The sequence below is a fragment of the Helianthus annuus genome, chromosome 5 (genome assembly GCF_002127325.2).
Source record: "Helianthus annuus cultivar XRQ/B chromosome 5, HanXRQr2.0-SUNRISE, whole genome shotgun sequence".
Lineage (NCBI taxonomy): Eukaryota > Viridiplantae > Streptophyta > Magnoliopsida > Asterales > Asteraceae > Helianthus > Helianthus annuus.
The window spans coordinates 45,347,656-45,358,123 of record NC_035437.2 but is presented as its reverse complement, the minus strand read 5'-3'; the positions used below and the strand labels follow the sequence as shown (position 1 = coordinate 45,358,123).

At 34.7% G+C, this 10,468-nt stretch overlaps 1 non-coding gene across 1 annotated transcript; it reads right to left on the bottom strand.

Moving 5' to 3' along the window:
- Positions 1–10,101: 10,101 nt before the first annotated feature.
- LOC118492759 lies at positions 10,102–10,208 on the bottom strand. The gene has a single exon (XR_004894761.1). It is a non-coding gene; the product is annotated as a small nucleolar RNA R71 (small nucleolar RNA).
- Between the last annotated feature and the right edge of the window lie 260 nt (positions 10,209–10,468).

Here is a 10,468-nt window from a genome sequence, read left to right as displayed (position 1 = left end):
TGCGATGAAAAATCTGATGATGTAAATGAAAAATTAGAAAAACAAAAATTGTTTTTAAAATTTAAAGAAAAATTTCAGAAAACTGTTCTACAATCGACTGAAAAAGGTGAATGTTCTAAACAAAGACCTTTGAAGAAGAAAGTGGAACAGAAACAAAAAGATAATAAAAGTTCATCAGATCGATCATCCAATCAAAATAAAAAATTACAAAAAGTAAAAAATGAAAACTCAAAAACTGTTGGTAATAAGTGGTGCAGGTTTGACCACAGTGCTCAAGAGACAAATCCAACAATCAAGAGGAGAAAGGAATATCACCAAGCCAAACAGTGCTTTGATCTGAGCGTTTGGTATGAAGATGGTGATTGGTACGATAACAGAATGTGTTACAAATGTGGTTATCAAGGACACATTGCTGTTAACTGCTAGAGACAGAGATTTGAGACAAGAAGATGCTATAATTGTCAAATCAAAGGACACATTGCCAGAGATTGCCCAAGGAAATCAAGTGAAAGATTGAGGGTTAATTCTCAGAAATTGGCAAAGAAACCAGTCACTATCAAGCCAAAGGAACTGAGAGTTTCAGACCAGAAAGTCAAAGAACAGAAGGTCCAAGAACCTAAAGTTCAAGAAAAGAAAGTGAAGCTTTCTCAGGGGCAAAAAGACAAACTGCGAAAGAAGAGGAAAAAGGCGAGAGAGTATCTCGAGAAGATTTTGTCCTCGGGTTCACCGGACAGATCGAATAAGAGTTCTGATGAATCAACTTCCTCGGCTGCAAAGTCAAGCAATATGAATTCTTTAGATACAAATCTGAGGACTAAAGAGGATAAGAAGAAGGAAAAGGTCGGCGATGAATCTGATGTGCCGAAGTCAGACAAGCCACCTTCAGGCGATGAATCTGGCTCATCAAAGTCAGACAAGCCACTGTCAGGCAATGATTCTAGTATGGTAAAACCAGAAGAGCCATGTGTTGAGGTAAAAGTTGAGAATTCTAATTTAACAATGGATGAGAAAAATTTTCCACCATTGTTGAACAAGAATTCAAAATCACCCAAGGCTGGTCAGGCTTTGGTAAATCTGTTTAAATGAAAAATCCTGACTTGCCGGAGCTCCCAGGTTTGTAAGCGTGGAGCATGAATCGGCATCTTTTTAAATCTGTGTTTGAAGATTTTGCAGGAATTGCCGGAGATCCCAAGACGGTATCGTGGATCATGAATCGGCATTTTTCTCAAAACTTTAATCGGTAACGTCAATCAAACAAACGATAAAAGGTTTGTTTGTGTTTTTCTTACAAGAGTTATTAGACGAGTTTATGTTTTGCAAATGGTACAGAGGATTCTGGACTGCAAATGGTAAATCAAGGACATTAACTTGTACTTGGATTTTCCTACATATGATCGAAAAACAAGATGATGAAGTAACCCCGTACCTAAATTGTTTGGTAAACAAACTTATATTTTCCGGAAAAACCATTTTGATTAAAACAAACTTAAGTGTTTTGAAATCATAATGGGAAAATAGTTTGTTGTGAGGGGGAGTTCTGATTGTTTATGCCAAGTGGATGGAGAATTGAAGTGATTCTCATCAAGTTGTCAAATTTGTACAGTTTGTTTCAAATTTTCCCAGAAAATCAAAATTGAAACATATTTTGATTTTAGGGGGAGAAAAATTTTTAAAAAATTAGAAAATTTGAAAATGTCAAAAACATTAAAAATTTAAAAATGAGTTTTGTTGTGAAAAAGAGGAAATGATACTAAATCAGTGGACTATCACAGCACGCTAAAGAAATGTAATGTCAAATGTAATAAACGGTCTCACTGATGATGTGACGATAGGTTTTTGTACATTTAGTAGATTTATTCGGGATATAAACCTAAACTTTCAAACTTGTGAAATTCGTGGGGAACACTACTTGGATATATAGGTAACCCCTGAAATCTCGTTTGAAAGGTCTCGTATTCTGATATACTAGGTGTTTATACTCTATGATGTCTGGGGTATTATTCCGGGACTTCTGCTGAACGGTAGTTCTGACCTAGTCCTTGGCTAATACTTTCCGCAAAATGCTTGTAACATAGCATAAAGCCCTCAGTTGATTAGACAATAAAATTGATAATCATCTGTTGTAGCTGAAAAGATCCTCTAAAGGGGACACACTGCTAAGTCGAAGCTGATATCTCTCTGCTGAACGGAAGTTCTGACCTGAGATCCCTCAGTTCTCGCATTTAACCCCTAATTTATGTACAGATATCATTGTAGTGTTCATACCTGTAAGACTGAATATTGGGATTCTGGATACGGGAGTATATTCAAGAGGTGGGACACATGAATCGAACTAAGTTCATAAAACACTTAAATAGTATCCTGAATAGATTGAAAATTGTATGAAAATTTAAGAGGACAACTATATCGTCAATCTACGTGAATCGTTTAGAACTTAAAACGATTAAAAGCTTAACGGTGCGTGTGATGTGTCTCAAAAACTGATATGATCCTCTTGCACAAACTCACAAAAATATGTTTGTACATATTTCATTTCTGCATTTATGTTTCTTTTTTTGAAAAATCCAAAAAGATTTTCGATAACTGATGTTGGAGAGCTGATATTCAAAATCTCAAAGGCTAAACAAGATGAACAGACAGGTTGGTTAAGGTTTGAAATGTTTAAGATAATTCATTAATTTGAATTAGAAATTGGAATGTTTCAAATTTTATCAGTTTTAAATGTGAAAATTCTCAAATGTTTAGCTGATTCATTAAGTTGAATCACAATATTGTTTGTTATAATTGTGTGTTTGAGATGTGTAGGTTTCAGAATTTATCGCTACGAAAAGCCAGACTACGATCCCGACAGCCGAGTCTAAGGGGGAGTCTGAAGACGAGCTTAATGCAAAAGGAGCTTGTATTCGGAAAGCAAGGCGTCGATCCCAAAAGCACGGAAGCTTTATGAAAGGGGGAGCCTGAAGATTCTGAAGAAAGAGAGCAACGGAAGCTGAAGACAGATCCACTAGGATTCTGTTCAAGCAAGAGGAACTCAAGAGAGAGAGAAAGACAAGTTGCTACGAGTTTCACTACGAGATTGACTACGGCAATATCCAAGGGGGAGATTGTTGATGCATTTAATGTCTATCGCCTTCGTCAAACCGAGTCGTAGTGAAAAGCCGGAAGGAATCAAGCGCATAATGTCTTATTTAGTTAGAAATGGCAAGGTGGCAAACTTGTAATTAATGATAACTATCATTAAAGTGCCTTGACCATATAAATAGGGAATTATGTCATGATTTTAGTTAGAGATTTTGATAAAAGAGTTGGAGAAGACTTGGAGAGAAGACTTTCTAGAGAGAGAAAGTAGAGAGAGAAAGTATTGTATTTGTGATTCTTGTACCGTACACGTCAAGTTTAGCAATGGAATCACATTAGTAGTACGTTATCGTGTGTTCGGTCACGTTCGTTCATGGATTCCGCACGTGAAACGTTCGTTACGCAATCAAACGGTCGCAAAACCGGTCCTACAAAAATAATGTTCAAGTTCCAACTGAAACACCTGATATAATTAATACTTTAATATTTGCTATAATTAAACATTTTATTGGAAATCCAACAGATTATCAAGAAAGAAATTCTTTAATATTATTAAATTTGACATGTAGAAAATTACAAGATTTTAGATGGTATAAAGACGTGTTTCTTTCAAAAGTTATGACTAGAGATGATTGTAAAGAATCCTATTGGAAGGAAAGATTTATAGCTGGATTACCAAAATTATTTGCAGAAAGAATTAGAGAAAAAATTAAAAAAGATTTTAATAATAATATTCCTTATAGAGATTTATCATATGGACAAATAATAAATTACATAAATCAAGAAGGATAAAAAATATGTAATGATTTAAAATTAAAAGAAAAAATAAAAAGGGATGGTATCCAAGGCCATAAGGAATTAGGAAGCTTTTGTCAACAATATGGACTTGAACCATTTAAAAATCCTTCTAAATCTAAAAAGAAAATTCCTAAACAATTTATCAGGAAAAACTATAAAAGAAAACCATACATTAAAAATAAACAAAAATATTACAAAGACAAGATTGATTTTCAAAAGAAAAAACAAGGTAAACAAGATATTGTTATTTGTTATAAATGTGGGAGACAATGACATTATTCTAAGGATTGTTATACTAAGAAAAAGATAAATGAGCTAAACATTTCTGATGAATTAAAAGAACAGATAAATAAAATACTTATTTATGATAATTCAAGTGAAAACAGTATTTCAGACTATAGTGATAATGATTTAAATAATATTGAAGATTCTAATTCAGAAAGTAGTTCAGAAGATAATATGTGTGAGTGCATTGGTCCTTGTATTTGTGAAATAGATGGAACAATAAATTCTCTAACAGAAAATAATAAAGATCTATTCGAATTATTAGAAAAAATTGATGATAAAGAGGTAAAACAAATATATTTAAAACAATTAAAAGAAAAGTATAAACTTTCAATAGAAAAGAAAAGGAAGAAAAAGTATATAATTTCAATGAAATATGTCAAAGATTTCAAACAAAACAAATAAAAGAAAATCATGTTACAATAACTGATTTACAAATAGAATTAAAAAATATTAAAGAAGAAATTCGAGAAATAAAATCAAAAATTAAAGAACTAGAAAAGGGGGAAAATAAAAAGGATGAAGAAAACAATAACAATACTGAGAATATAGGAAAAATAAATCATTTAAAAGGATTAACTTCTCAAAAATGGTATACTAAATTAAATATAATAGTCAATAATGAATTTCGATTAACATTAGTTGCCATGATTGATAGTGGTGCTGATATGAACTGTATTCAAGAAGGTCTAATACCCACAAAATACTATGAAAAGACTACATATAGATTATTTGGAGCCAATGAAAACCCATTAAATATTAAATATAAACTAACAAATGTTCATATTTGCAAAGAAAATTATTGTTATAAAACCCAATTAGTTTTAGTAAAGGATTTAACATCTCAGATTGGAACTCTAAGCCATATAATTCAAAAACCCTTTCAAATTTCAGTGCTTTCTACAATATTATTCAACATGATGGAACACCAATTTTTAAATACAATTTACAGTTTATGAGTGTTTTCAGAATTCTGTGGATTTGTTTATGGACTTACAATTTTCAAGAAGAAAGCCCTACAGAACTTTCTCCTCCATTGCTCTATAGACAATACAGATGTAAATGGTGGAATAAGTTTATCATTACAAAAGCAAATTCTCAAGCGGTTACCAAGTATTATAAGGAACTAACTGCTCAATATGAAACAAGTTTAAAGTCTCCAATTCGGGATATTAAAGCCAGCAATGAAGATCAAGAGTATATTCAAAGACTTTCAGGATGCAATTCTCCAGAAGAAATTTTAAGGATAGTCAATGAAATTCGACAGTCTCCATCCACTTCAAAACACTCATCCCCGGGGACTAAAGTTTTCCAAGATTCTCAAGACCCATATGATATGATATAAAAAAAATTGAAATGATAAGTTTGGAAAAATGATTATCTTCAAAAGTGGTGCAAGATAATTTAACAAGAAGACAATCAACTTTTCTTATTTTCAAGAATGCAGGAAATAATTCAACAAAGAGACAACCAACTTTTCAATTCTTCAAAATGGTGCAAATTATTCTCAAAGACGACAAACAATTTCTTCAACAAAGGCCACTCCATACGGAAGATATTTTCAAAAATCAATAATGAAGACCCTTTTACTCCATCTATAAAAGGGAAGAAGATCAACGAAGAAGACATCTCATTTCATTCAGAAAACCCATTTCTTATGTATGAAAAAACCCTCAAACCCAAAACTTGTATTATCAACCTCTCAATGTTCAAAATCTTTAGATTTTCAAATTATAGTTGCTCCTCCCGATTGTAAGGAAATTATTTGTAATCAAGATTTTCAATTAATAAACTCAGGTATATTTTAAATTTTCATCATGTTTATTCATATGCTTATTGATCTTGCCATCCCTCTATAATTCATATGTATGTCATATGTATGTTTTAATCTTCTTCACTGTTTGTTAAATGGTTTAAATATATGGGAATTATTCGAGAAGCTTTTCCCAAAGAAATTTCAGAAGCATTCTCAAGATTTGTCGAGTATTTTCAACATGCTGGAACACCAATTTTTGAATAACTTTACAGTTTATGAGTATATATATATATATATATATATATATAGGATTAGGTTCAAGAGTGAACACTAGTGTAGCTTGCGAACTGAGTGAACTAATCCTTGCCATACACGTGTGTAGATCAATGGCCAGGATTTAATGTTGAAATACACTAGTGTATTTTATGATTTGATGATGAGATCCTGGTCATACACGTGTGTAGATCAATGATCAGGATTTGTTCACTCAGTTCGCAAATACACTAGTGTTCACTCTAGAACCCCACCCTATATATATATATATATATATATATATATATATATATATATATATATATATATATATATATATATATATATATATATATAGGGGAGGGTTATCTTGAGAACGCTAAATATTGCGAGAACCGTGAGAACAAATGAAAAAACCAATCAAAACCAATTCTTTTATACAAACCTCATTGTAATTAAGATACAACATCAAAACAAGAATTTATAACATCACATAATTCATTTCTCATTTCAAAATCATTCTTTTTAGATTTTTTACACATGTGTAAATATAGCAGATTTACACATGTGTAAATGGCAAACTTACACATGTGTAAATTTTCTTTATTTATGAATTCAAGTAAATTTAAACGTGTAAATTGAATTTCTAACATTGTATTCGAATAATAATGATAAGTGTAGAAAAAAATTTTGAATTTGAATTGTTTTGACCAAGTTCTCATGGTTTTTTTCATTTTTCTCACGGTTCTCACAAATATTTAGCGTTCTCATTTAAACATATATATATATATATATATGTATATATATATATATATGTATATATACATACATACATACATATATACATATATATATATATATATATATATATATATATATATATATATATATATATATATATATATATATATAAGGAGCCGCTAGAATGAAAACCACCCCGAGTTGTAAGAACCGCGAGAACTACACCCCACGGAGCGCCGTTCGCCATGATTTTTTTTTACAAGTAGATGTGTGTATTATAAACACAGCCGTAAAAAATCACGGCGAACGGCGCTCCGTGGGGTGTAGTTTTTTACACCACAAGTTTGGTGAAAAAAAAAAAGAAAAAAGAAAAAAAATTAAAAAACACCAAACTTGTGGTGTAAAAAACTACACCCCACGGAGCGCCGTTCGCCGTGATTTTTTACGGCTGTGTTTATAATACACACATCTACTTGTAAAAAAAATCATGGCGAACGGCGCTCCGTGGGGTGTAGTTCTCGCGGTTCTTACAACTCGGGGTGGTTTTCATTCTAGCAGCCCCCTATATATATATATATATATATATATATATATATAATATATATATATATATATATATATATATTGATGTGTGTAAAATGCAACATATAAATCACATCAATTAAGGCATAAAACTAACCCTTTTTAAGTACTAATGTTGGAAAAAGAGTGTTTTTGTCTTCCTTTTGTATTTTCAGGATGAAATGAGCTCAAATTCACAAAAGAAGCAAAAAGACAACTAATTCTAGCATAAATACAAGAAAAGGAATAAAAGTAGACTGCCCGGACCCTCAACGGCATCCTCCAAAGCAAAGAAGAGAAAACAGAAGCCTGAACACGCCCCGTGCTCAGCCAGCACGGGGCCGTGCCCAAGAAGCAGCATAAAAGACAAACTTGTAGAAGCTTCCATTGCCCACCACGGGGCCGTGTCCAGTGAGCACGGGGGCGTGGTGAAAGTACAGCAGGCGCATTAATTGTAATTGCGAATTACAATTAATGAGGAGAGAGACTGTCAGACGGGCACGGGGGCGTGTCCAGCGGACACGGGGCCGTGCCCAGCCTTCTGTTCAGCCTATAAATAGGGGTGCTTGGTTTCATTCCATCTCATCCCTTGGCACACCACCTCTCTCACACTTCATCCACCACCCACCACCACCATAACACCATCATCCACCACCATCATCCATTGTCCATCATAGAGTGTGTGAGTCATCTCGGGATCCAAGATTGATCGTAAGAGTTCTTGACAATCAAGGCCATGTTTGCCTAAGTCTCTTACATCACTTGGTGAAGACAAGTGTTTAGTATAATACTTTTTATTTTTAATCTTTTGCACTTTTTATTTGGTTTTGTATTAATGACTTTAATAACTAGTTGCTTATGTTGAAGGTGATCTTTCCTTATCGTTTGTCCGTGGTGTCTTGGCATTATTTTACTGTCTATATAAAATAAAAGATTTTCACCATTCATATCTCCACGGTCTATATGGAGGTATGTTGGCTACCTGGTCGGGGGTTAAGGGAACGGTTTGGTAAGGGTCTTGCCCTTGTTCAGCGTTTAGAGGTCCTGCTTGGGACCTGGGTCAAATTTAGTAGGATCTCCTTCAATGCCCATAGGTATTGGATGGCGGGGATCCAAACTCTTTGACCCCCTCATAAGTTAACTACTATTAATACTATAACCCGGCTATTTAGGACTGTATCCCTGCTGACTCAGACTACTTAGCCGAGGGTAACGTCACCGCCAAAAGCGGGGCCTACCATAATTTGCATTAATAACTTAATTCATTATCTTCCAATAATCCGACCCTTTAGGATTGTATCCTTGCTGACTCAAACTACTGGGTTGAGGGTAACGTCGCCTTCAAAAGAGGGGCCTACTACAATAACTAAGATAATCTCTTAAACAAGTGCAAAAGTGCGAAAATAATCAAAGGTTATACTAATACACGAGTCGGATCCAAGTGATTCATCTTGTCTATCTGTTTTTTATTTTTATTTTATTTTTCAGCATTTAGTTAGATTTTATTTTCTTAGTCTAAAAACATTTTTCTCACTTTTTGATTTGATTAGACGTTGAGGATAAACCGGTATTAAAAGCTCTTGTGTCCTTGGACGACCTCGGTATCTTACCAACACTATACTACGTCCACGATGGGTGCACTTGCCCATATGTGTGTTTAGTGTTAGTGAATATCGTGTTTTATAAATTTAAAACTTGGCTAAAGGTGTAAAAAGGGCTTAATTATATATCTAAATTATATACACACCAACACACATCAAGTTTTTGGCGCCGCTGCCGGGGACACAAGGATTTTAAGAAAGTTAGGAATCAACGGCCTAATCATATTTTTATTTTTCTTTTTAATTTTTAGGATTTGTCTTAGTTTTTCAGCTTCTGCAGAGCTCAGCACGGGCCGTGCCCAGCGTCGTTACTGGCAGTTTTTAGTTTTCCAATTTACAGAAGGCTGACCACGGGGCCGTGTCGGTGCAACACGGGGCCGTGTCCAACGTCCAGTAACTGGGGTCTGGAAAATATTAACTGAAACTCCGACCACGGGCCGTGTTCGCTGAACATGGGGCCGTGGTGAACCGTCTGACCAGCATTCTTTTCTGTTTTTATTGCAGGACTTGGAACCCGACGTCAACCTTACGTAGTGTATGAGCTCCAGTTCCAATAAGGACATAAAAGAACCACTAGAAGAACCCGAACGCTTTCTCAGAAAAAGGTTAAAAGCTAAAAACCAAGAGAAGGTTTCGGGTGATCCACCTCCAATGGCGGACCAACGTACCCTTATGGATTATCTACGACCTACCGTAGGTGACCTAGGCGCCGCTATCAATGCTCCGAATGTCGAAGCTAATAACTTCGAACTTCGGCCGCATTTGATACAAATGCTCCAAAACTCCGCAACCTTCCACGGGCTTGCGGACGAGGATCCCCATCTACATATCACCAATTTCTTAGAAATATGTGATACCTTTCGGATCAACGGAGCATCAAATGACGCCATCCGCCTCCGTATGTTTCCTTTCTCACTGAAAGACCGAGCGAAAGCTTGGCTCAACGCCCTCCCAGCTGGATCGGTAAACACCTGGGATGAACTAGCCCAAAAATTTCTATATAAGTATTTCCCTCCCGCTAAAACTGCTAAATTAATGACTGAAATTAATACATATTCACAAGAGGACGGGGATTCCTTATATGAAACTTGGGAAAGGTTCAAGGAGTTATTACGCAAGTGTCCGCATCACGGCCTTGCGATATGGCAACAAGTATCCACTTTCTATAATGGATTGTTGCCACACACAAGGCAGACACTTGATTCTAGCTTCGGGGGACTTTTAGGTAATCGACGCCCACACGAAATATATAATCAAATTGAGGAAATTGCTCAAACCAATTTTCAATGGCACACCCCCCGGGGGAATAAATCTATTGCCCCGGGCGCCCATAAGGTCGATGAAAGCACTTCTTTACAAGCCCAAATCGAGGCCCTTTCTTCAAAGATAAAAAAAT